Source organism: Cygnus atratus, chromosome 2 (assembly GCF_013377495.2).
Source record: "Cygnus atratus isolate AKBS03 ecotype Queensland, Australia chromosome 2, CAtr_DNAZoo_HiC_assembly, whole genome shotgun sequence".
Classification (NCBI taxonomy): Eukaryota; Metazoa; Chordata; class Aves; order Anseriformes; family Anatidae; genus Cygnus; species Cygnus atratus.
This window is the reverse complement of record NC_066363.1, coordinates 88486841-88514676: the sequence shown is the minus strand read 5'-3', so window position 1 is coordinate 88514676 and position 27836 is coordinate 88486841. Positions and strand designations below refer to the sequence as shown.

The 27836-nt window shown below is 35.5% G+C and overlaps 1 long non-coding RNA gene across 1 annotated transcript in view; it reads right to left on the bottom strand.

The window, feature by feature from the left end:
* LOC118251033 (uncharacterized) overlaps positions 1-4379 on the bottom strand; it is a 39738-nt gene extending 35359 nt beyond the window's left edge. Inside the window, exon 1 of the long non-coding RNA XR_004779633.2 lies at positions 4303-4379. This is a non-coding gene — a long non-coding RNA (uncharacterized LOC118251033). The remainder of the gene's footprint in view (positions 1-4302) is intronic.
* Positions 4380-27836: the final 23457 nt, after the last annotated feature.

Sequence of the window (27836 nt, the reverse complement as noted above, 5' to 3'; positions counted from 1 at the left end):
TTCAATATAATAAGTACAAGTAACTATTATTTGTAAAGACAGTTTACAAAAAAGAACTATACTTTTTATAGAAGTATGCTTTATACCAACCTGCAGTAATACAATCTCTCTGCCCATTTCATACAGTTGACTAAGCATATGAATTGTACATGTATGGGAGAACTAACAGTTTCAACATACTTTTTCCTACAGAATATTGTGTAGCATTGCAGACATCTGCCTCTTAGCTTGAACGTTTTATATGTGTGTCTGCGTGCACCTGTGTTCACACACATATACGTAAATGTGCGCATGTGTACAAATAGATCTATGAATGTACATTTCCCTTATATGACAACTTTCTGGTAGGAACTGTAGGTATAAAGCTCAAATTGTGTTCTCTCTATTTGTTGGTCATCACTAACAGCAAAGCCCACACCAGCCCAGCCTTCTGCTAGTTATTGCTGAGTGACTCTCCTGTTTTCAGCTGCCTTCATAAAACTAAACCTGTTGTTATATTCTCTGCTGTGTGGGAGCTGAAAGCATTTTTAAAGTCTGGTAACTAAGCTCTATTGACTTAGGTGTCAGGGAAATTTTTAGTATTTTTTAACTTACTGGGTTTTTTTGTTTTGGTTTGGTTTTGTTTTGTTTTGTTTTTCCATGACTTGTTACAGTCAGATGTATAGTCAAATTTTCACTTGAACACATTTTTCAAAGTCTGCTGTCACAACATATTTTTCTAACAACCGCACTGTGATGTGTCCCCTCCCCTCTCACACTCCTAGATGGATCTAGGAGTGCAAAAGTGAAATATTTTATATCATTTTTTAAAACAGATGATCGCAATTAAGGTCAACCAAAAAGACTGAAAAGATATATCTATAAATCTTTTTATCTGTCATTTACTCATGGTTCTTGATCTACTGTTGCCTTCAGAAAACACTCATAAAATATTTTGGTACAATATTACAGAATTTCTAGAGCAACATGATTTTCTTACTCTCGGTAATTCATTCTTAATTACAAAGTCCTTTCAAACACTCAGATGGAAAGCATTATAGAACTACAAAGCAGTGTAATTAGTAATACAAGTGAAAATTAAATGTTCTTTGAAGTACAGGTAACAATTTGTTTATATGTCTGTTTGTGCAACTCTTTTTTTGTAATATTTCTTAAGCAGATTAGTATAAGTGAAAAGTACTTTATATTTGTGAGATGTTTTTCCCGGACTTTTATATTCTGTTTTCAATGAACCTCTCTTAGCAACACTTAGGAAACGCTTAGGAAATGTTCAGATTATGTGCTGTAAATGTCTGCAATAAGAAGTGTGAGAAGTGTGGGTCACAAACAATTGACAAGTTGATGAAGAATATCTGAAGTTTATTTTAATTTTTGCATTTATCTGCATTTTTTTCTTCACTCCTTTCAGAGTCAAAATAAAAGCTTAACAATAGAAAACACAATTAAATTATTTACTTCTGGGAAATTTATTGTATAAAAATGTAAGGGATTAGCTTCAGTTAATCTGCCAAACAGTGGATTAAAAAATAATTACATGCACATTGTATTTCAACACATATCTTTATTATCAACATCCATATGCTTGCCTTCTGATCTCTATATTTCTTAAATTGATAAATTTAGGAAAAAAAAAAGTTTTGATGCCATATACAACTCTAGCTAATTGTCAAAGTCTGCCTTCTTTGATGTAGGTATAATAGCTTCAATATAAATATAAATCATTCTGATTCTTGTTTATTCAGGACATACTTTCTATATAAAATATCCAGTGTAAAATTAAATGGTATATTTTACTATCAACTCTAGACTACTTTGCTTGTGACTACATTTTATTTAGGCCTAATTTATTCTTAATTAGCTACTTTGAAAAACTATGTAGTGGCGTGAGTGAAAATAAATACTTTTATCTAGGTTAAAAAGAATCATATGTACATCTCAACAGTATTTGAAGGTAAAATTCCCAGTATAATTTATTTTCTTCAGAAAATAAATGTTCAGAAAAATTATTCAGAAAATATTTATTCAGAAAATAAATGTTAAAAAATTGTTCAAAAAAACTAAAAGTTAAAACATTTGGTAGTTTAAAACCTACACTATATGAAAATAAATATTTTGAATATAAGTAAGCATTTTGAATTTTGAATGTAAGATTTATCTGTTTTCACTGTGAATTTAAAAGCTATCCATTTAAGCCAAAACTAGTCTTTTTAGACTGGTTTTATAGTTAGAGGATAGAAAGAGACACACAGTTGAGTGATCCATCTTGCTTCATAAAGTATTCCCTAAGTGTTAGAAATCAACCTCTGCATTGTTTTTGGTTGGTTGGTTGGTTGGTTGGTTTGGTTTGGTTTGGTGTTGTTTTCTTTCTGAAAGATGACTTTTCCATGGCTAGCTAAGACATTTCACTCTTAGGTATTTAAAGTTTATTAGCACTACTCCAGCAGAATTTTGTCACACATGCTTATCAATTTAAGATTCTAAAAAGGCATTGCGATTTGGACTCTACAACTATTGCAACAGTTCAAAAGTGCCTTTCTGCTAAAACAAAGATTATATAATATAAGGTTTTAGGGAAACATAATCTGTACTGTTTATTTTTTATATTATCTGATAACCATCCACTATCTGAAAAGAAAAAGAACTTCTTCACGGGAAAGCACAGTTTTAGAACCTCAGACACTCTTCACTGAAATAAAGGCATTGCCTCCTTACCTTTTTAAAACAATCATATTTTCCTTTTCAGAAGATCATTACAACTTGTATTAGAATTAGAGCAAAAAAGTGAGAACAGAAAGTACATATTATATTACTATAAAAATGTTTCATACTGTATTAACACTGTGGTTTTAGAAAAGCTTGAGATATTTAATACTAGAAGAGTTTGCAGACTGGGACATTACTGCCAGTCTGAGTTATTCACAAACACTTAAATGCAGTCAGAATTTCTCAGTGGTTACTGATGAAATAAAATGAATTATGGGATTGTATCAATGCCATTGGAATTATTGTAGGGAAATGAACCTCTCTTTTTCATTTAAGTTTATTTTTCTGACTGTTACAATGTATGATATTTATATGTGTAAAGTTTCAGTGAGAAATTTTGAGCTTATTCTGAAAATTCTTCAAAATTTTAATTAAGAAAAATGGAAAAATGTTTTTAACTATCATTTTTAGATATCAAAATTCACCATGGGGAAGAGTTCCCATTGTCACTCAGCTCTATGAATAACAGCAAACTCATCACAGAACTCAATTGTAGGAGTAAGTATTGGGAAGAGGCATCCATAATTAATTAAGTTTCACACTCCCTTCTGTCAGAGTTCAGCAGCTCTTGCAATAGGCATATTTTGGAATTATGCCACCTTTTAAACAAATACCACCTGTTTCTCTGTTGGAGACAGGGAGACATTCATCAGGCTTGATAGATTGTGAATCCTCTCAACATAGTAAAAATGCTATCTGAGTTGAAAGCAAAGGGAAAAACAGAGAATTTTCATGTTATAGTCCCCTATTTTTTCATAATGTCCATCTCAATTTATAAATACAGTATTCTAAAGATTTATAGAGTATTCAAGTACTCTTGGTGTCGTTCACTGTTTTACTGGAATTGCTACCTTCTCCTAGTCTAGCTCCAGACTTCTCTGTGACATCAGGTATTACAAGGTACAGATGACTTCTTGTTCATTTTGTCCCTAATAAATCAGCAACATGTAAATTTTCTTCATGGAAGCTGTTCAGAAGCTGTTCAAAATTCAACATTTCTTAAAAAAAAAAATAGGAAAAAGAAATAAATGAAAGAGTGCTAATTCTGAAAGCAGAGATTTCTCAGAGGGAGTTTCAAGTGACTTTCACTAATTTACCTGTGGGTGATTCAAACTGATTGAAATCCTATGAGCTGTGTTTCTTGCTTACAGGGAGTCAGGATCAGTTTGAAGTGTCCTGAGAACTCAATCAAAGGAGTAAAGGAATTTCCTAAACTGAAAGTGAGAACTCTAAAATGTCTGAAACCCCCGCAGATGGTTCAAGGTCTTCCACTCATACTACTCTCTATTGTTCTACTGAAAACCCCTGCCAACTTTGCAAGCAGTAACCCTCTTGCCTGGGTAACTGTCCCTGGACAACTCCATTTCACCCTCCTACAGAGCTACGTAGGGCACAGAGAAGTGTAGTATTCAACTGGACCTTTGCAAGAATGTATACAGTCATAGTGATTTTTTTTTCCCCATTTCTGTCTGAAGGTGTCATTAAATAACCCAGCTTGAGGATTTGTATCTTTAAGATATTGGATAAGTATGTACTTACCAGAAAGTGTTTCTCTCTGATATTATACTTTGTGATAGCTCTCCTTTGCAGGCATCTCCAAGACTCTCTCAGCATCTCTCCAGTGAGGTCACCAGGGAAACGGGGAACACATACAATATTTAAGAAAAATTTAGCTGCTTAGAAATAAACCTATTGCTACCCACCAAATACAAGTAGATTTACTCATGAGCACACTACTATATCATGAAAGGAGTCATAAATAGATGTTATGTAGGCAAGAAGCTATTTCAAGCAGGGCTTTCCCAATGGACAAATAGGAGTCAAAAACTTATTCCCTCTGTGATGTTATTGTATGATACAATCTTTTTTTTTTTTTTTTTCTGAGTCATAATAAATCATGTCATTGTTCTGTACGTTTTAATAGGTGAGAAAACATCTTGGCTATTGTTTTTTGACTCATAGTAGGGGATTGCAGTTTGTCTACGCAAGAAGCATATAAAAGACGTTTTTCCATTTTCAAATTTTTAGGATAAAAATGCACAAGGAATTCATTCTCCAAGTCACAATCTGTACTGAAAGTAGATCTGGGAGGGTAAGGGGAGATGTGACTTCTGGCAGAACATGACAATATTATTCCAATTTAAGGCAGTTAATCTTTGTCAACAATTAATATGACAGACAAAATTGGCTTAAATGATTGATCTACTCTCATGGTGACATAACAGCTGATGAACCTGGCCATATAGGTTAAAAAGTCAAAATGAAGATGATAATGAATAGCATTATGCAAATCTATATCAAGTCAAAGAGGAGAGAAAAATCAATCTTAACAGTAAATTCTCTTATTCTTAAGAATGGCTGTTTTGACAAGAAGTGAAATGAGATATATTTGATACCATTAGAAAATAGCCCCCTCTAGTCTGAACACAGTGAACTGCTGCTAACAGGACTTACAAGGACTGTTGCATTAAAAAACTGATTTTCCTATTTTCCTCTCAGTGAAATATTTTATGCAATCTTATCTTCTTTACAGCCAAAATGCAGCTGTGCCAGAAGTACAATGAGGATTAACTGTTTGGAAAGGATGTACAAAGTCTTGTAAAACTTTTGTTTTACTTTCTTTCTTTCCTTTTTTTTTTTTTTTTGAATGAGGTAAGCATTAATTATGCATACATTACAAAAGATTTTTCCTCTTTGAAGTATTGAGCCACTAACCTGAGTAGTCTTTCATTGCTCTCCAACCTGTAGTGGAGTGAAACTGGAGTATGTGTTGAGCCCTTCTCCCCACCACAGGAGCTGCCACAGGAAACAACTCCAGCCTTGAAGTCCATGGTTAACCTTAGTTTTGTACATAGAAAGAAGGAAGAAGTATAAATTCAAGAGGTAGAAATATAAATCAATTTCCAAGCTCAAAGAACTGATGTTGCTTTGGATTTTTGAGATCGATAAATTACTTCACCGATTGTGGAATTTGTTGTGTGAAGAATACTTTTAATGTATAGTTTATGTAACACTCTGAACTTACTTATATATGTAAAAAAGGGAAATCTCCAACCTCTCATCGGATTTGTGATTTTTCAATTAAGGAAACATATTTTAACCCTCCTTTCCCCACAGTAATTTTATTTTAACTGAACTTCTCTGTACCCTGTGCTTATCAAAGCTTACTATTTTATACATGTGCAAGAAACATGGTACTTCTGGGATATATTCAATCATGGCGAATGCACAGTGAAGCTTTGGACTACTCATATTCAGAAATTTCATCATATGACATAGGAGAGTCACCATATTTTTCTTCCTATAATATCAGTGTAGGTAAAGCAGTTGTTATGCTGGAAGGCTTTGATAGCAATGCTAGAGTTTTTTTCAGTGTTTTTTACTCCTCTATTTAAAAAGGAACACAGACTTTAGGAGGACTCACACAATTGACTGTGATCTTCCATTTCTTTTCATTTCATTAGTAATTCACTTTCAGTCAAAGATGAACACTTTTTTAAAAGCCAGGCCTTGCAGACTCTGATGCCTACTCCACAGTTAATACATACAAATTTATTTTGCATAGAGACATTTTTTTCAAGCAATATGGAGTACTCAAGATACAGATCACGCCATTGACATACTGAGCGTGCTTACATTTTCTAAGATCAGAGAGCGGGCTGTCAGAGTGGTTAACAAATGTGCTTCTTCGGTTCAGCATTTCTAGATTTTTCCCCTAACACATATCATCTCTCAAGCATAATCAGGAAGGAAATTATCTTGTCAGAAGCTCCATAGTTAGCTCCTCACTGGAAGGTCACAGGCTTCCATAATGTTTGTTGTTGTTGTTTTTTCCCAATTCCCTGCCCTTCTCTTTTACTAACTCACTTTGAGGAGAACTGGAAACTGAATTCATGCAGTTTGCTATGTATGCATATTTCATCAGCAAGTAATCCCTGTGCCAGTGTTCCAGCTCAAGGATTTCTAGTACCAGATTCCTTTTTTTTTTTTTTTTTTTTGTCTTTTTTGAACACCACTGAATATTGGCTATTTGTTGTAGGATCTTTTCTTTCAATAAAAGGAGAAACAGATGTGGGAGAACTGAAGACATAAAGTGTTGCAATTTCACCTACATAAAAAAGAAACCTATCTTTCAGGATTTTCCAGCAACAGGGATGTTACAAAGATTAGATGTTTAGAGTATGCTGCAAAAGAGCTAAGTTGCTCAGCAGCTGCTGTTAGTAAGAATGGTTCTTGTGGGAGAGAGACCTAAAAATGACTTCTTATGTGAGATTACTGACCAGGATAGCAGAAAAAGCCTGTTAAGGGACTACTGAATTGGGAATGAAGAGGTGGAGTACATTTCCAATCACTATTAAGTTGTGGGTGGACAGCAATATAACATACTTCTGAAAATAGGAAAGAAAAAAAAGACTGACTAAAATATATTTTATCTCCTTTATGAAATGTGCCTTTTAATTGTTCAGTCAAGTGAGTTAGGGCCAAGGTTGTCAAATAAAATGTGCTTCAGTAAAAGAACAGAAAAGGATGAATAAGAAGCAGCTGAAAACCTCAGGGAAATAGCATGGACTTTCTGTGTCACTAAACAGATGGGTTTCCAAATGGTCCCATTCCCTTAGTCTGGATTTAAGATATGTCCATCCAAGATAATCTTGGATTGGAAGGGCAGAAACAATACTTCTACTGGCTTTGCACTGGGTCTGCAAAAGTTAATGGCAAAAGTAAGCAAACGCAGAACCTCTATTGAGCTCAAAGTACTTTGGATCACAAGATCCTGTATCACTGTATTAATTCTGCCCCTGAAATTCATGCAAGCTCTTGTGCAGCTCTCCTCTGATTATATACTTCAAGGTTCCTTATACCTCCCTTATGAGGGAAGGGGTACAGTAGATCTAGCATGACAACTTATATATTCTTAAGAAAGAGGGATCAAGCCAAAAGGTGATCGCTAAGTACTTTATTGCCTTTCTTAAAGGAAATATTTCTTAGTATCCTCAGGAGATTGTTTTCTTTGATGGGATCAAGCCTTTTCACATAGAAGGGGGGACTGACCATAGTAGCAAGCCAGTGTCCTCATGCTGGAAGACTTTTGGAAGGTCATCTTCTCCTGGACCAGAAGAGAAATGGTCTAACCATGTCCTTGTCATTCAGTTCAAAGTCTATCAGTTTGTTCTACTGGCCTGCTAAGCTTTGAACATACTGCAAATTGGTTATTATATTTTTAATAAGACATATGGCAATGGTTGGTTGTATCATATCATACTCTGGTCACAAAGTACAAAAGGTCTTTGATCATGAAGGGATGCCAGAAGGAATGCAGTGAAGATGCTCTTTAAAAAACTCTTCTTTTTCACATACTGAAGGGAATAACAGAATTACTGAACAGCCTGAGAATTGTTTAAATGCTATAAAGCAGAAATAATCTTTTGTTTTACTTCTCTTTATAGCCTTAACATTTTAGATGTAAATTTTTCTGTCATTATTACATGATCAAAATACCCTAGTCTTCTGCTTGCTTGTTATCTTACATGAAAACTGAATAAAATATAAATTATTAATTTGGACACTAGTCTAGAGGATGTGAAAAACCTGGGTTCATGTAACAGATTTCATGTGTTACTTTACACTTCTTAATCTTGCTATGGCTTTGGTTCTTCACTTGCAAAAACAAAATTTGATGGGTTTCTGCCTCACACATATTACGGCCTGTAAAACTATTCAATATTAAAGTCACAATGGCTGATATTAAATAACCTAAGTAAACAGCTAACAGTCATTACTCCAGAAACTGAAGCTTTAAGAAAAACACCATATGTTTTGAGACTCACAATAACACCATGAAAAGTGGCGGCATGACAATACTGGCTGTGTTTTCATGTCTTCGACAGACTCCCTGGAGAGAGCCCACACAATCTCTTCAAGTGTCCTGAAAAAAAGATCCAAGAAATGGAGAATTCCCAGACATTTGATTATATTTGTTTATAAAAAAAGAGAAAAAGATTGCCTTAGTTTGAGGGGTTTATGGAGAAATAATGCAATACACTGCATGATAAAGAAAAATATCTGGAAACTACAAGTTTTTTGTTTTTTTTTTTTTTTGTAGGCTGATGGGGCTTCCTATGAAGTGAACATTAAGACCACCTTATTTTTTTGTTTGTTTATTTTTGCCCCCATGCTAACATGTTGGGGTCCCGAAATGAGAAAGCTTTAGTGTTTTTTTGTTTTCGTTTTGTTTTAATGTTCTTCTCTATCAACTTAGTCAATATTGTCAGCATAGCACTGTTTACTTTTTCTTTCCTTCCCTCCATCGCTCCCTCCATTCTTTCCTTTCTTCCTTGACCTTGCAGTCAGTCCAGCAATTATTGAGGCACTCTGGGGACCCTGGGGGTTCTGCTGCAAACCAAAATTACTTTCTTCATCTCACCTGTGAGACTTTGCTGTGCAGAAGCCTCCTGCACCTTCAGCACACCCTGCCCCGCCTTCCACTCTGAGCTTGGTTCAATTTTTGCTGTGACTGCTCCTCCTGAATGGCTCTGCAGGCACTACAAGAATTTTACTTTGATGCACATGCATGGGGCTCACAAGGGACAAGTACCTTCTTGGTCTTTCCCAGTATTTCCCTGGCCAGCCGCACTAGTCACAACAACAAGGCATTGTACCCTGTGCTCACCCCACATTCTTTTTTATTTTGTAACATAGGATAAACTGCAAAGAGCAACCCCAACACAAATACCCAATACAGAAGCCAGTAAGAAATGTTGAATAGCTGTGTGCAAAAATGTGTCTCTATCCTGGATGTTTGTTGTTGTTGTTGTTGTTTTTTACCATGAAAGGGTATGGCTCCAGCTTGCCTAAAATACCAAAATAACTTTACCTCCAGGAAAACCTGAATAAGAAAAAGATCAAGATAAAAGATAGGTGTGTAAAATAATTTTGTGACATTTATAAAGCTATTAATCACAGAACAGAGTAGATAAGACAGACACAAGATAAAAATAAAAAGCAACTATGTTCACTCTTCCTGCTAATGTTAAAATGTCTAAAGTATCCATACATTCCTTTTGTTTTGTTTAGGGGCTCTTTAATTCACTACTCTCTATATGTAGTTAATATGGATGACAACGTTGAAAAGGAAAGCTTCAGTTCTGAAAATTCCATATAAATGGAGTTAAAATTGTAAGAAAAAAAAAAAGAGGAAAGGAAAGGAAAGGAAAGGAAAGGAAAGGAAAGGAAAGGAAAGGAAAGGAAAGGAAAGGAAAGGAAAGGAAAGGAAAGGAAAGGAAAGGAAAGGAAAGGAAAGGAAAGGAAAGGAAAGGAAAGGAAAGGAAAGGAAAGGAAAGGAAAGGAAAGGAAAGGAAAGGAAAGGAAAGGAAAGGAAAGGAAAGGAGGGAATTTAGAATGGAATATTTTGTCAAACTCCCACATATTTTTTTCAGAGCTTTCCTAATTGACATTCATTTTCATTAAATGACAAAACCATGGATAATTCTTTCAGCTAATGTGTCATACATAGAAAAAGAGAATAAAGACCGTCATTGAAACTTTGGTCAGGCTGGATACTCAGGTGTAAAATCAATGTATTGGATCTCAGAGCCTCTTCTTGTTGAATATAGATGACATTGCTTAGGTAAAAGCTAAAAGAAAAACATGAACTGAAAACCCTGTGGTGCCTCCAACTTCTAGTTACTCATCAATCTCTGGGGCTCTGTCAATGCAATGTAGACCATAGGTGTTACCTCTCCTTAGAATAGAATTTATATATTTTTCCTGTATCCTTGAACAAAAAAAGATGATTAGCTTTAAGGCCATGAATGCAGCTAAGAGTCATGGGAGGGTGTAAGGAATACACTTAATGTTACACAAGTGCTTATACAATTTACTGGAGTGAGATTCAGAACTTGAACTCTTTCCACACTACTTCCCCACAGAAGTAATCTAATTATTTCATATTACCAAAACATTTTCCTATGTCTCTCATAAGGAGTGAAAACGCAGAAATAAATATTTTCAAAAGGAAAACAAGCAGTACATAGAAGAACTCTCTTGGTCATCATCTCCCACTGGTAATTTCTCAGGAGGTCTACCTTCTCTGTCCTTACCTTCTTAAAATCAAGGCTGTTTTCAGTAGACACTTCTGATATATATATATATATATTTATTTTTTTTTTCTTTAGCAAACCTTCACTTCATTAATGAATAAAGATCATGCAACTATTCATTTTAAAATATAATTCTGGTTATAGCACTGTTAATCACTTATTAGCTCATGAATACCTATGTCTAAAAAAAAATACCGTAAGGACTAAGATGATTTATCCAAATGATAAAGCCCTCCTTTCAGCTTGGAAAGAGGTACTCATTACTCAGAAGGTCTTCCAGGTGGAAGAATATGACAAGAATATGGCAATAATACAGAAAGTTGTGGTCATTACCGTATGATAGCTCTATGATGAAACAGTACCAAATGACAGTACCAAAAATCTAACACTAACAAAATGTTACTGGTACTTGTCATTGTAATTAGGCCAATGATATTAATGAGAAGCCATCTTGCACAATTTAATTCCAAAACTTTGTTAACTGCTGTTAGAGATTTTACTGTATATCATTAAGACAAAGGCATGACTTGTGTGCACTGCAATTTGTTTGAAAATTTTTCACTCAGAACATGCCTTTGCATGATGCAGATGATAAAGTCTGACTAATGCAGAACATGGTAACAGTGAAATTGCAAGCCATTGAAAAAGTAAAGTGAAAAAAAAAAAAAAAAACCAGCCTCCAAACCGTGCTGCAGACTTATAAAAATCTTCAAATCTTGTGGTTTATCAACTAGTTAGGAGGACTGAAAAGAAACCAAAACAAATACAGCAAAGGGAGGGAAGATTGAGGGTGGGGGGTGGAATTTGTTCAGTAACATGATTAATTTGTGAACTGTAACCAAAAAAGTTTGAACCACACTTTGTCCTTAGGAATGCTGGAAATAACATGGATCAGTAAGCTGCACTGCACTAGTGAACTGCACTGACCAGTGAAAATTTCTTCAGAACTCCAGTTTCACCTTTGTCAGTTACTGAATATAACAAGATCCTGAATTATCTGTGGATAATCTTACATAGGTGGGAGAAAAGAACAAAACTCCAAAGGTTTCCCTCGCAACTAGAACATGAGTTGACACCTACCTACCCACCTAGCTTTCTGAAAAGGGCAAGCTTCTGACCTCATGACTCCCAAGAGTTTAAGAAACGCCACTGCAATAGTTCCATTTCTATTCACATTTCCCAACAGTCTTTATGATCCAAAGTGGTGGTCTACAAAACAGACTACTGTGAATAGTGACATCCCGTGCAATGCTCCTGTACAGAACATCTTAGCTGTTGAAAAGTCCATATTTAACACTTCACTGTGAACTAGCAAAACTGTATCAAAGTTCAGAAGTGAGAAGACCTGAGACTGAATATATCTTAAAAGATAGCTATTATTTTTCTGGTGGAGGTGGCTTGTCTTGTGATCTTGCTATACTGTGTACTTTTAAACACTAACCTCATTCAGAACTGTTGGTATATGGACTTGTTCTTTTCACACATTGACATTATCATTTCTATACACTATATAAGTGGTGAAAGGAATGACTGGTCATTACCTTTACTGCTATTGCCTACATGAAGTTCTAGTCTGCTGTAAGAGACACTGTCTAAATAGGATTAGTGCAAAAACATTACATCCTATCAAATACAATGGGATAAATAGATATATGTATTATTCTGGCACTTTGTCGGTAAGCAACCTACAGCAGGAGAGGAGAGGCTTCTCATCTGCCAAATAAAGTCACATCAGAAGGGTTCTTTTCCAAAACAAGTTATGTCTTTCCAAAAATAACTGTTCACATCAAATAAAACAATATAACCAGAGAGAGAGAGAAAGAAAGAGAGAGAGAGAGAGAGACAGAGCTGCTCTTCATTCTTTTTAGGAGAGGGATGAACAGTCATTGTCTGCGGAACAGACCTTAGAGATGAAACTAATGTAACTGTTTACTATAATCTAATTTTGGGTTGCCATACTCACCAATGGTACCTTCTGTGTGAAAACTGAATAAAGATTACAGGATTATGAATTCACAGACTGTCATAAATCTTAATTGTTGTTGCTTATGAATTCCTAATAGAACTCCAGCAACCTATGCCATGCCTACTGAATCCAGGCAATATATGAAATAGCTCCTTGAGAGTTTAACAGCCCACAGTTGCAAAGCCAGGCTCACCAGACCAAGTTCACAGAACCAGGACTTTTGATTACTCTGTACACAATGGTGATCTGTACGCCAGAGGTAAAACCTTAACTGTGAGAGCCGCCCTAAGGAAAGAACAACAGGGAGACAGACCAGATTGTTATCCCTAATAGGAACTAGGTTCATGCCTGATACACCTAGTTAATCAGCACACAGTCGGAATCCACATAAAGATCTTTATTTTAATTCCGTGCAGAATCAGGTGCTTGGCAGTTTTTGGTAAAGCAAACACATTCTTGACTAGAACCACAGTTCTTTACACCTAGCTCCTTGCAAATTATTTCCCTTTGCTGTTTCTTATTGATGGATGGGACCTGCCTAATTCTTCTCTTCTGAGAATGAGTATTATGGGACCAGAAGATAATAGGCTTGTTGAGGGGTAGCTGTTGTCTCATTTACATATTGGTGGGACTGTTTTCAGATGTTAGTAATCCTTAATAAGTATACAGGTTACCGTGGATGAGTTCCCTTCTGGCCACTTCCTTGTTCTTCCTCTGTCCTTCTTGTTTCCTGTAATTTGAGACTAAAACTTCCTTTGGCTGTCCTATTTCCTGTAACTTGAGACTACATGACTGCAGAAAGCAGTTCTTGATCACTGTCAAATCTGGATTTATTTTGCAAATGTTTGTACTACCAATATACAGCTTTGAAAATAAGTACAGTGGTTCAAGTAATGAAATGGTAGCAACAGCTGATCCAATGTACAAGCCTTCCTACATCCCTAGATGATGGATTTGCTTTGCTTTTGCAGTGCCTCCTGGAGATCATTCTTTTGGGAATAAGGGCATAGTTCTGTGAAGGATTTGAGAAGCCCTAGAAGGAATATTTCCAAGTCTTGTATCTCTGCCAAGAAGGTCAGGGAGAAGGTGGGGGGGGGGGGGGGGGAGAGAGGGGATAGTAAGAAGGGGTGGGGGGGAAGGGGCATATGAAATCATACTATTTTTATAGTATCTATAATGAAGTAAAGTTCTGTTAGCCATGAAATGCAGCTATGTCATTTGCCACACAATCACTTTTGCTAACTGAAAGAGAAAGGAAAGAAAGTATTACTTGTGGAGCTCCTATTTGCCCTTCTAATTGCCCTGCAATTATTGAGTTTTAGTTTTGTTACTGTTTTTTGTTGTTGTTGTTGTTGTTTGTTTGTTTGTTTGTTTTTTACACAAAGAATTTACTATAGAATGTATGACAATGCCATGTAATAAAAAGGAGAAATACAGTTTCTCCCTAGTTATATTGTAAAGTATGATCAGCAGCAAGTTATGGGAGGTGTCATCTTTTATCTGGCATTGGCATTCTAATTATCAAAGGCCAAGTGAGAAAACATTATGTCTTGATTTTAACTTAAAGAACTTGTTTTAGGCATGGACTGTAAGAATACAGGCAAGGGTTTTAATGAAAAAAATTTACATGGAGGTTTTCTGCTGTTGCTTGTACATGTAAATTTATCATGAAAACATTGTTTTCTGTGGCAGTATTTAGCTAGGAAAGGAACCAGGTTGATCTACAAATGGAATAGTTTATAACAGGAGAACAGACTGCAAGGAGACAAAATGAGTTTACTATTTCAGAAATATCAACCAGCTACTGGTGGTGTCCTCTAGGAAAAAAAAAAAAAAAAAAAAAACAAACAACCTAGTTTGTGGACTTTATTTTTTCCTTCAATTATTTTTTCTTACATGAGATATTTACATGGAAAAGATCTCTGTTCATTTGAAATTTGCCTATGCTTGTTCTAAATAATGAGTAAGAGGCATATCCCCTGTATTTATATTTTCAGTAGAAAATGGTTTATTTAGTACATCCTCAGTTCCATAATCATTAACATAGATGAAGATCTTTAGTGCTGTCAGCAGTCCTACTGCAATCCACAGTACTATTAATGTTTGATTTTAATTAAGGCAAGGTTACAGGGAAATAATATCTTTCATTAGACAACTTGATTTTGCTGGAAAATACTCTAATGCTTTTTGTTTACTTGTGATGTCTTACTACCTTCAGAGGGGAAATCATGTCTCATAGCTGCATTACAGCTACAATAACAGTACTACTTTAAACATGTGCACATATGTGATAGAAAGCCTGAGTCTTGTTAGAAAAATGATGCCTTTGCATCACTACTACAGATGTAACATAAGCACTTGTTTTATTTTGTTTTGTTTTGCTTTGTTTTTTAACACTAATTGTTTTAGCAGCTTTGGAATTCACTTCTCAGTGCTATTTCTACACTATCCTCTCATGTTCAGAGCTAGATATTTTCATGAATCACACAGTGAACCTGAGTTAGTAAATGACAGATGAAAAATAGTCTTCATAGAAAAATATTGTATACTTTTTAAACCAGATGTAGTTCTCAGTCTGGAATATGCACCAGCACAACTGAATCATTAGCATGAAGATATGAATAAGTAGGAATTAGCAAAGGTTAGGATTGCTTAAGTTGACACCATCATCAAAAGAGCCGTTCATTAAATTCTACCCTGGAATCTACCTGCACTTTGGAGAAGTTTCTATCCTTATGGATATCCATACACTTAGGAACACAAACCACAACATCACAGTTTTAGAAATGAAAATAAGTCTCTTACAGATGAAAATGCAATTAAGTTCTTAATCATCCCAGTTAGAATTTCTTCAGGAAATCTAGATTGATACCTCTGACCTTTACAATGTCTCTACTGGGATTTTTAAGAAGAGTTGTTGTGGTTTAGCCCGGCTGGCAGTCAAACACCACACAGCGGTTCGCTCACCCTCCCCCCTCCCTCTCCGGGATGGGGGAGAGAAAACGGGAAAGTGAAGTCTGTGAGTTGAGATAAAGACAGTTTATTAAGACAGGGAAAAGAATAACAATAATAATAATAATAATAGTATTAATAGTAATAATGTGTACGAAATAAGTGATGCACAATGCAATTGCTCACCACCCGTTGACCGATGCCCAGCCTATCCCCGAGCAGCCAGCCCCCCCTCCACCCCGGCTAGCCACCCCTATATATTGTTCAGCATGACGTCAGATGGTATGGAATACCCCTTTGGCCAGTTTGGGTCAGCTGTCCTGGGTCTGTCCCCTCCCAGCTCCTGCTGCACCCCCCAGCCTGCCCGCTGGCAGGACAGAGCGAGGCTGAAAAGTCCTTGGCTTGGTGTAAGCACTGCTCTACAACAATTAAAACATCAGCATGTTATCAGCGCTCTTCTCATCCTAATCCAAAACATAGCACCCTGCCAGCTACTAGGAGGAAAATTAACTCTGTCCTAACTGAAACCAGGACAAGTTGGCAAATTTGTGTGTCAGAAATGGATTGGGGGAGGGGGATAGGTACTAAGAAATTTGTAGCCCCATGTTATAGCATGTATGCAGCCCCATGTTAAGCACATATACGTCTGCTTAATGCAGATTCTGCCAAGACTGTTCATCCAAACACTTCACATTGCATGTTGTCACAACACCCTTCAGGGTCATTTGTTCATAGCTGGCTCACAGGAGGTTAAAATCTGCTGAATCACGATTATTTCTTCTGTAAACAAGTAAGTGATGTGTGAAAAGCTTCCATATGACTAAGCCATGCCTTTCTTTTTCTACAAAGATATCAGAAATTACAAAGCCCAATAGCTGTGGAATCATTTGATGAAGTAAGAAATCATGATTTCAATATCACAATAACCTTACTCATTTGAGAACAGCTTTATTTTCTGAAAGGTGTGGTGAAAAAAATATTTGCCATACATACTAAGATCTATTTCTTAAATAGTCATAAGTAACAGTAAAAAATACACACATGTACAACTCTTAAAGATGGCAAAACACATGATAGTAACTTAAGTTGTTCCTAAGCGAGGGACAGTTTCTTTTGGTGGTATAAATCAGTGCAGCTCTACTTGTTTCATGAACTAAACTGATTTAAGGTACACTGAAAATCTACCTTTCTGACAGTTTCTTTGGAGTTATTCCTGCCACTGAAATGCGTCCTTGAAGTTCAAATGAAGACACATCCTGTGCTCTTGTGTCAAGAGCTACCTCTATATAGAGTATTATGAATAAAGTGACATCTAATAGGCAATAATATCTTCTGGGAATGATACCGTGTCCCATTTATTCAGCCAGAGGTGTAAGTTGTGTTCTGAGAGTTTATTTTTAACTGGTTGTCCTGTTCTAAACTGAGAGTGAATAACTTCCAATTTATCGCACTATGAAGCATACAGATACCTCACAGATTTCTGGCTGGTATAGTCATGTTATTATTATCATCCAAATGAAGAAAGCCCAGAGTCTGAATTTTATTTTCTAAATTCACAATTATTTCCTGTACTTTCACAAGTTACTGTTAAATCGCCACTACTCAATCTGTTACTCATGTGAGCCAGCCTTTTATCTGCTTTAACTCAGTGGTTTTTGAATCTTTTGATTTCTTGATAAAGAACAAAAAATCACACTGTCAGTCTTTTGTAACACAATATGCATAGAATGTTCTTACACTTGATACTGTTATGTTTGATGGGGAAACAGTGAGAAGGATGGTCTGTGAAGTAAGCTAGTCAGATAGCACATAACTGTATAAATGAAATGCAGTGAATTCAAAGCTATAAGTAATATGTGATACAGTGATGAGCAATCAATTCAGATCATTATTAATTGAAGAATCAAGCCCTTTTAAACTGCCAAAAGTTAGCTGCTTTCTTCCCAGCAGCTATACCAGACTGTCCATCTATTCACACACAACATTTTAACATATCAAACTTACAGGGTACAATTTTTCGACACATAATTCAATTCTAAGGAATCTAAGACAGGAATCTAACCACAGAAATCTAAGCATTCAAGGCATATCAGGTAAATTCTCTTGGAAGGTTTGCAGGTGTACAAAGGCAGGCCAAATATTAGGCTTGACCCAGGGACCATAAACTAAGATCCAAAATGTATTAGAATAATGGCACAGTGATATGACAACTCTAAATTTCTGGTCAGATACTTTCTGTCTTCTCTCACAATAAGGAGATTCATCTCTCTCACAGAAGGGAGCCTGTGCTGCACATCAGGGAGGCATCCTGAGCAAAAAGTACACATAGGCAACCAAACCCAAATCCCATGAGGTGTGATGGAAAGACAAATGAAACCTTTTTTTTTTTTTTTTCCAAGGATTTGATTTTTTTTAATGAAAAAAGAAATAAAAAGTTGTGTTGAATGCAGGCAATCACAGGAATATTAAGAAGCCACCCTTGCACACAGCTTCATCTTAGTTTTAAGCCTGTCTTTCTGTCTCGTTTTTCTTGAACTGGGTCCATGGTTTTCAGAGATAAACAAAAAACCATTTAAAACAAAAAGGATAAAACATTATGTGTCCTTCCTACATTATGTGTAGTAGAGCTTCTAGGATTTGTCCCCCTTGGGAAGAGCTCTTTAGTTTAGTGAATCCCTTTAGTTTGCTATCCACAGAGAACAGTATGTGTACTTAGCTAGTTAATCTACCTTTCTGCACCTAAAGGAATATTATCCTCCTAATCCACCACCAGTACCAAGTACCAGCCTTAAGCCACCCTCAGATCAAGGAAATTCAGAGAGAGAATTTCCCATCTGCCCTTCTGTTAACTGGGACTGATTTTGCCACCTTTGTTCATAAGTACAGTGTGAACCTCATTTGGTGAACTGAGCCCTTGACTGAGACGAACCAGTGGCCATTAAAATTAGTAACATTGAAAAAAAAAAAAAAACAATCTGTAAGTCCTAGGTTGTCTTCTGGTCAAAGGTAGAAAAGTGACTGGCTCTTAGAATAAATGACATTGTTCTGTACTTGCAGACTACTTTCACTGTGGCTGCATCTTCATCTGTATGAACTTAACCAGACAAATGTAGACAAGATATGGTCTAGTGTCAAAACAAACAAACAAACAAACAAAAAACACATAAATAAATTAGTTTCTCTAAGTACTATCACATTAACTAGGAACCACATTTTAAATTATTATTTTAGTTGTGTAGTTACAACACAAAATTGTAACAAACTTGCATACCATGCATCATCCTGTCTGAGATGGGGGAAACAGCAAAGAAGATACATGGTCTGTCCTATCTAGAGCTCGCTGAGGATTTAAAAAAATGAATTTATTTTTGTCAGAAAATGCTACATTGATGAAATCCATTTTATTGTTTAGAGCTATTTCACCAATTTATACAAAATATAGACAAAGTAGAATTTTTGGAAGCCTCACTGTTTTTTGTAAGTTGCCTAAAATGTTGTTCAAGAGTTTTCAGATTGTAGTTTCCAGATCAGCTTGCCATGTAGCCTATTTCTGAAGCTTCCCAGGCTTTTTACAACAATGTCAGTCTCTCTGAGAACAAATATTTAATTTACATCCTCATTGAGAGCCATGATTACATGATTCAAGAATCTCAGTAATATCAGAATTTGACTGAAGTACAGGAACTAGGAGATGTCAATTCATGTCCTTCTTAATCACTCTTCTCATTGAACTATCATTTTGAGTTTGTCCAAACCAGTCAAATAGCAATTGTTAGTCTTTGTCTCCAGCCTCTCCAAAACAGAGCTAAGAGTGTGTCTTTATTCAACATATGTGGCTTTTAAAGTTATACTTACAGTAAGAAATTTGTACTTAGAAGCTGATATTCTAGATATCAGATAAATTTAAAATTACTGGCAAGTTTTCTGATTAGTAAATTAGTACTTGTAAAGGTCTCAAAACACAATCTCAGTGATTCAATACAACTCTTAAATTGTGTATTTTCGGAGGATAAACAGTGGATATTCAAAAAGAATATTACTCACATCTCTTTGCTATGTCTCTTGGAAGTCTGCTGTCCTATAACATCTATTTACTAAAGAGAAATGGATGTTTGCATGTGTAGTTTAAAAATCAGGGACTTGAGCTTTGATAATTGTTAAGCACCTCTAAGTAGGTCAAAGACTATATTCTTGAAAAGGTTTAAATGACTACTAACCACTTAGAAATAAAAATGCAATTAGGCCAAGATGTGTTTTTGAACAATTGAAGAAAATACTGCTACTTAGGAAAAGGTTTAAGGCAAAAGCAAACAGGAGTGAAGCTGATTGTTAGCTTTGCTTCTTCTGTGATCTTTGTTTTGCCTCAGAGTGAGGATAAATGTCTATATGCATTTTGCATGCCTCCCTCTAGCATGTGTTTGCCCATGTTGGCAAGTGTGCAGTCATTAATTCTCAGATGCTGATACAGTCATATTCATTGCACGTGTCAGCATGTATACACCAACAGTGTTCTAGAAGGCAAGAGTCTCATTTAGGAAAACTCTTTTCCTTTCTTCCCTTCATGAAATCCTTTCCTAGTTCAGAATTAATAGTTACCATGAGTGACAAGCCCATTCTCAGCTCCAAGAGAGTAAGAAGAATTATTTAAAAATACATATGTACTCTGCAAGTCTAATATTTTGTGTGCCTGCTAGATTTTTTTTTTCTTGAAAAGTATGCAAGTATGTTCTAATTTAATGAAATTAATTTTCTCTGCAACTTTTAATTCAAACAGTTGTCACAGAAAAATATAACTGAAGGAGTGTGTCTCTTCTTCCTCCTTGGAATTTTTCTTCCCTTATCTTTTATATATCTGAACATAGCTATTAATTCCTCAATAGTGTTTATTATGACATGTATTACAACAAACAAACAAGCAAACAAACAAAGATGGGAAGTTTTCCACCAAAATCACCATCTGCTTTTGGAAAAAAGATAGAAAGACACTCAAAGCTTAAACCACTTGGTTCACTACTTGGCCAGTGGAAATTCAATTGAAATATCTTTCAAGAATCTTGGAGCTGAATTTCAAAGTAACCTGAACCTGAGTTATACTTTTTTTTTTTTTTTCCTTAAGGAAAAAGCATATATATATATTCAATGAATATATATAATAATATATAATATATAATATAATATGTATAAAAAATATATATATAAATATATAATATATATATATATATAATATATATATATATATAATAAATAATGAATATTAAATGAATATATATATATTCATTTTCATTGCTTTCCTCATCTATATTGCAGAAGTTATATTTCCCTGCCCAGTAGTGTCTAGGAAAATTTCTTTTCCTTACATTAGACATCCAGGTCTGAGTTTATGTTTAGGCTCATTGTATAGCCAATGGATGTAAAAAGCTAAAACAGGTCATCTCAACACAGGGTAGTTTTCTCTAATAAAGAATCATGTGGAGATGTCTTTTTCCTTTCAAATATCAAAGGGAACCAGGATAGACTAGCTTTTACTTGAACCTCTAACTTTAAGGAACCTAAGTTAGAGAAGGTGAATCCCACCCAACATCTGAAAGAGTTTGCCCCTTTCTATTGAGTTCATTGTCAAGGACAAACATGACAGAGTAATTTAACAACTATTGATTTATTTATGGTATAGCTTCTTCCCCTCAGATTCCTCTCCTACTGTTGTAATTAAAAACTCAATAGCTGTTTTTCTTTGACTCTGGCTGTACAGACCCTTGTGGATTTAATGGTTTAACAAATTCCACTGATGTCAAAATATTTTTGTCATTTGGGATAGTGCTATCTTATTGATTTTTCTTCTCATTGCTTTGAAGAATACAAAACAAGATAAGTAAGTTAAATACCAAACCCCACAAAACTCCAAAGAAAAAAAGGACAAATAAGAATAAGTATATGAATGTTTCAGGGTAATTAGGAAAAAAGGCATGGATGACTATCTAGATGAGGAATGTGCTCATAAATTATATAGACTTCTTTTGATTCTAGGCTATTTTCTGTTTATTTTTTAAACAAGCATTTGCAATTGCTCCAAAACAGTACTTTAAATGCTACATGTGGCTGGCATATTTCCAAAGCACTTCACACTTAAAAGGTTCTAGGACCACCCTATAGAGCAGTGTCATAAAGGAGAGGAAAACCATCAGTGGTGGCTCATAGTCACCTGATCATGTAAATTTTTTTCAACTAAAAACAAACAAACAAACAAACCACGTTAGTGATTACAGGATACCTTTCCAACACACAGCGAAAAATAAGCAGAGGATTTGAAGAAAACTACCCAATAAGAGCAATGTTAAAATTACCATGTCACATCCTCATCTTTTTTTTTATTTCATTAGCTGAATTTATTAGGACCTTTAAAGGGACTACTTTGAAAAACACAGTTAGGATTTTGTGTAGATTCTGAGAGACATTTTGAAGTTTTCTTTGTGAACAACATATAAATAATTAAAAGAATAAATCCCTCTCAACTGTGCATCTCTCCTTATATTGTGCTGTTGTTTTGACAAGCAATTCCTGAGATTCTTTACTTACATTTCCCATATTCATATTCAGTCATCTGTCTGTTCTGTCTATGCCCTTCCTTTGTAGTATTCAAATACCCCCTTATTCCCAAATTACTTTTTGTCTGTATTTTTCTTCCAATTACATCTAAACTTTTTGTCAGTACCTCCCTGTGGTCCTCTTTACCTTCCCTTAAATCTCATTGCTTTTAGATCTATCTTCCTCCAACACACTATTCTTTTTAGATTAAGGTGCTTAGTTGCTAGCTTTTAAAATTGTCACACTCCAAAAGGTCAGTTCTTAGTCCTGATAACAAGGTTCTATCTTCTGTCAACAGGATTTATAAAAAAAGCATCTCCCATGCTGGTGGAATAACCAATCAAATTGCTCTGATTGCCAAAGCTCCCTGACCCTTAAAATCTTCTTTCATGTCGCTAGCTACAAAGGGACCTTCTTTACTTCTGCTGACTCCGTTATCAAACCCAACACTTCAGAGTACCAGCCTAGGCCTGGAGAATCCTTCAATCTTCTTGTCGCATTCCTTCTTTGAAACAGGGTTGGGCTGTCTCTCATTTGGGTGGTAGACCAGCCTGTTAAAGTCCTAGCTATTTGTTTGACATTTGCCCTGAAGCTGTCTGGTTTAAACCAGGCAGTCCATTGAGGTGTGTGTTTCTCCCCTCACTTGCAATCTCACACATATAAAGCTAATCCAAAGTATCTGTAATGCTAAAAGAACATTTTGTTGTTGTTACATTCACTTTAGGGGTGGATAACTGAATCAAGGTGGATTAATTCTTTCTGATACATCTCTAGCAGGAATATATATGAATATATATATTCACTTAGGACATTCAGAAGCTCTGACACGGATATGTGATTGATTAGTTTAATGGGTCCTTTGTCAAGCATCTGCACTAAGCCTTTTTACTTAGCATTGAAAACTCCAATGAAATGTCTGCAGCATTTTTCTATATTTTAAAAGTATGTATTGCCATGCTCTGGTAATAACAGTAAAAACATCTCTACATGGAAGTACACTAATTATTATGGTCAATAATATGAAAGGGTTTACCACCAGTTTTAAATGAGCAACTGATTGGCAGTGGAATATGTTGGATTGTTCTGAAAGCATGATTAGAGAAAGCTTGCTGTCATAGCTATTAATGTTATTTTTAAACCTGCCATATATAGATCAGAAGTCAAATGATAATATCTTTGAAGGCTTGTAATCATTCATGCAAGTTAGAAATGTATTTGAGAATTCTTAGTTAGGACATCTTAAATATCATTGCCATGGGACTTTAAAATCACAGTACTGATGAAAAGTTGCTTTAGGAAACACTTGAGTGACATTCAGTATGTGATGTTTCCCTGAACTTCTCTGCAAAGATTAGAAAAGAAATGGTTTTAGATTCTTAATCAATGTTATCACAACCGAACCAATACAACACAAAACAGAGAATATTATCCTATTGGCCTGCAGGTGAAGTACATTTCCATAAAAGAAATTTTTGCTCATCTCCTGGCGTGTATGTATTAAAAAGGTTACAGAGTTCTCCCTGTTTGCTAAGGATTTCTTTATGAGATGTCCATAAACATATCACATTTACCCTAGAAGGGAAATTTGATGTTTTAGAAATACAGGTAGTCTAGAAGAGGCATAATTTCAAAGTGAAATTAAGTAAGTCATGCATACATCCAACCATCAAAGCACTAAATTAATTCATGTAGCTTCTATACACTGCTTTGAAAACTTACCTACAAACATCAATGACTGATGAATAAAGGGTTATAAATACATATATATGTATGTATATATATATTAATATACACACATGCACATGCATATAAAAGCTACTTGAAGAGGAATAAGATCAATACTGCAGCATAACACTGCAGTACTCAAGTTAAACAAGGCATCTAAAATTCTGAAAAGGGATTGGCTGCAGTATTTCCAGCTCCATGCAGGAAAACTTTGCCTTTTCAATTGGCTGAAGAGTCTGGATTTAAGGGAGATATTTTGATATGTCAAAATTTTTGAAAAATTTTTGTTTTTTGAAACAGGCCTAGGTTCAGTTTCCTGTGGAGATGTCTTCTGACTTATCAATGAAATGTAAAGTCACACATTTGAGCAGAAGACCTGAGATAAATGTTCATGACAATCTTTGCACAGCTACCTGCTGCTGTGAGAGAGCACAGAACACTACAGTTGATTCATCTTTCATGGGGAAATCAAGTCTTTTCTCCTGAAGACAAGACACAGGGGAAAAAAGAAAAGAAAAAAAAAAAGAAAAAAAAGTGAAACAAATTATACTTGACACACTTTTTAAATTTTTTGAGCATATATAGTTCTTTTGAATAAAATGTAAAGAGAAAATGCTGTGCTGAAGATAAAAACGTACTATGCAGATCAAAGTTAGGGCTGGTGTAGGGCAGATTCACTATATAACAAGAGATGCAATCTGCAAGCATGAGAATCTCTTTGGAACAGGCAGTCTGTAGTGTTTAGACTCACTGAGAAATGAAGTGTCTGATTTTCATTGGTTGTCTCTAATTTGTGGTGTTCATGTGTTCATGTGTCCCGTACTCCTATTCTTGAGATGTGTGTCCTGACCACATCCTCAGTAAACAGCAAAATGTGTTATTACCTTATAGATGATTCATTTCTGATTGAAAGGAAACCTGAATGGAGAGATAGGGAAACAGTCATGTTATAGTTTTTCAGGGGAGAAGAAAGGTAAGAAATGCTTATCTCTAAGTTACAGGTTGCCCAGAGAAATTGTGGATGCCCCATCCCTGGAGGTGTTCAAGACCAGGCTGAATGGGTCCCTGGTGTCCTGGTTTCAGTTAGGACAGAGTTAATTTTCCTCCTAGTAGCTGGCAGGGTGCTATGTTTTGGATTAGAATGAGAAGAGCGCTGATAACATGCTGATGTTTTAATTGTTGCAGAGCAGTGCTTACACCAAGCCAAGGACTTTTCAGCTTCTCGCTCTGTCCTGCCAGCGAGCAGGCTAGGGGTGCAGCAGGAGCTGGGAGGGGACAGACCCAGGACAGCTGACCCAAACTGGCCAAAGGGGTATTCCATACTATCTGACGTCATGCTAAACAATATATAGGGGTGGCTAGCCGGGGTGGAGGGGGGGCCGGCTGCTCGGGGATAGGCTGGGCATCGGTCAAGGGGTGGTGAGCAATTGCATTGTGCATCACTTGTTTCGTACACATTATTAGTAGTAATACTATTATCATCATTATTATTATTATTATTGTTATTATTATTTTCCTGTCTTAATAAACTGTCTTTATCTCAACTCACAGGCTTCACTTTCCCGTTTCTCTTCCCCATCCCAGAGAGGGAGGGGGGAGGGTGAGTGAACGGCTGTGTGGTGTTTAGCTGCCAGCCAGGTTAAACCACAACACCTGGCAAACCCGATCTAGTGGGTGGCATCCCTGCCTATGGCAGGGGAGTTGGAACTAGATTATCTTTAAGGTCACTTCCAATTCAAGACATTCTATGATTCTATGATGATTCTATGATTCTATGATTCTATGATTCTATGATTCAAGTCATCTAGTTACCCTAGAAGGCTCAACAACTGCAAGATTACTCAAAAAAAATCCCATATGCACTAATACTTGTTCAGTTACATGTAACAAATCTGCTCCAGCAAGTATTCACAATCCCTTTTGTTTGCTTTCTGTGAGTATTTGGAAGAATAATGTTTGATGAAGAAGATAGTGTTCCAAACCTTTGTGCAAATATGCATTTATGCCAGAAGTATTTGGATGGAAATCTTGACAGCTGAGATTTTTTCAAATAACAATAGAGTTAACCCCTATACTTCCAAATCCTGAAGAAAATTGAATGTGAAAGAAACTGTTCCACCATAATGTTTAGCTTTACTTTCCACCTCAGTTTAAAACACCATGCTCATGATTCTAAAAACAGTGACTTTAGTAAGACTTCTTACAATTGTAGAATTATCTATAAAGCTGTAAGTTTTTGGAAGGGACAACCTACGAGGCAGGATTGTGATCTGGGTTCATTTAACTTATTGTACAGCATTGAGTCATATTTAGTTGATTCAGTTCAGTTATCCAGAAATAGGTATATGCGATGTTGAGATGACCTGTGGTATCCCAGCTGGGCTCCAGCTACTATAATGCTTATCTTCTGTAGCTCCTACACCTCCTTTTCTAGCCCAGCAGATATGTCAGGTAACCTAGGACACTGCAAATCCTAATAAGTGCCCATGTTTAGGACACTGTATTGTACCTTTAGTTCAATCTCAGTTTCTTAGCAGTAACAAGGAGACAATCTTTAACGTCTTCCTAGGATTATCATGATAAAGAAATCCATCACAGATTGTTTACTACTTTAATATTGCGTTGTTGATACTCACATAAGAAACTGCAAGTCATGTTCTGATGGCAGGGATCCTTTGTTCACTGATAACATCTTATAAAAGAAAATTAGCTGTCAAATATAAAACCACCAATGTTTAAAATTCTGTTACATTGCATGTTGTTAATACACATGAAAATATTTTCACTAAAATATGGGTACAAGAACTTAAACACATTTGGAAATACCATATTTCCAATGATTTTATGAATGACTAGTTTGAGATGTTTTCTTCGAGATTTTAACTTTTATATCCACATGAAAAGATTCATAACTGAAATTAACATCCTTTAATATTTCGTGTTGTTGACAATCTGATATTCTTGATTAACTGTTTTTATTGAAACAAATCCAGCCAAAAGCAGAGATGGTAGAACAGGATTTTAAAGATCTAAAAGTAAGTACATTTTTAAATAGGAAAAGTATTTTAAACGAAAGTTATTTATGGATTGTTTTGATTACAGTGATACGTGTAATAAAATAATACTATGTTCCAAAATTCACAATTTATATAGATTACAGAAATACCTTTTGCTAAATCTTAATCTGAAGGATTATGTTTCAGCAGTTATACAGATAATTATCTGCCCTCTAGAGGTAAATGAAGGGATTGGAAATTAAAGCAATAGCAGCTGTGGCTAATGTACTAAATTCAGTTTACAGTATAGCCACATATACAGTACAGCCACAGTATCCAGAAAATCCCATATGCCTGAGAATTCTTCATACAGTCAAACATGACCAAAGTTACATGCCAATATAATAAGCCCATAAGTAATAATGCAAGTTAGAGAAGTGTTAGGAATCAATGACTGGTAAAAACTCTTCATTTATATCACCCAGACTCAGACAACTCCTATCCACACCTCCTTAAAAGTGTTGGTCTTAGAAAGTAAGTATTCCAGTAATTCACAAAGGAAAGGACTTATGTTAAAGTTTGTGCCGTGGGAGGACAATGTTTCATACCGTTCCCCTTCTGTTATCTACACATAAGTACAACTCCAACTGCTGCAAATTGCAGGTCTTCTATATAAATATCTTAAAGGCCAAACACATGACATTTAGCAATTCCACTGAAGAATAGGAAGAGAAGCAATTTAACTTTTTAAAA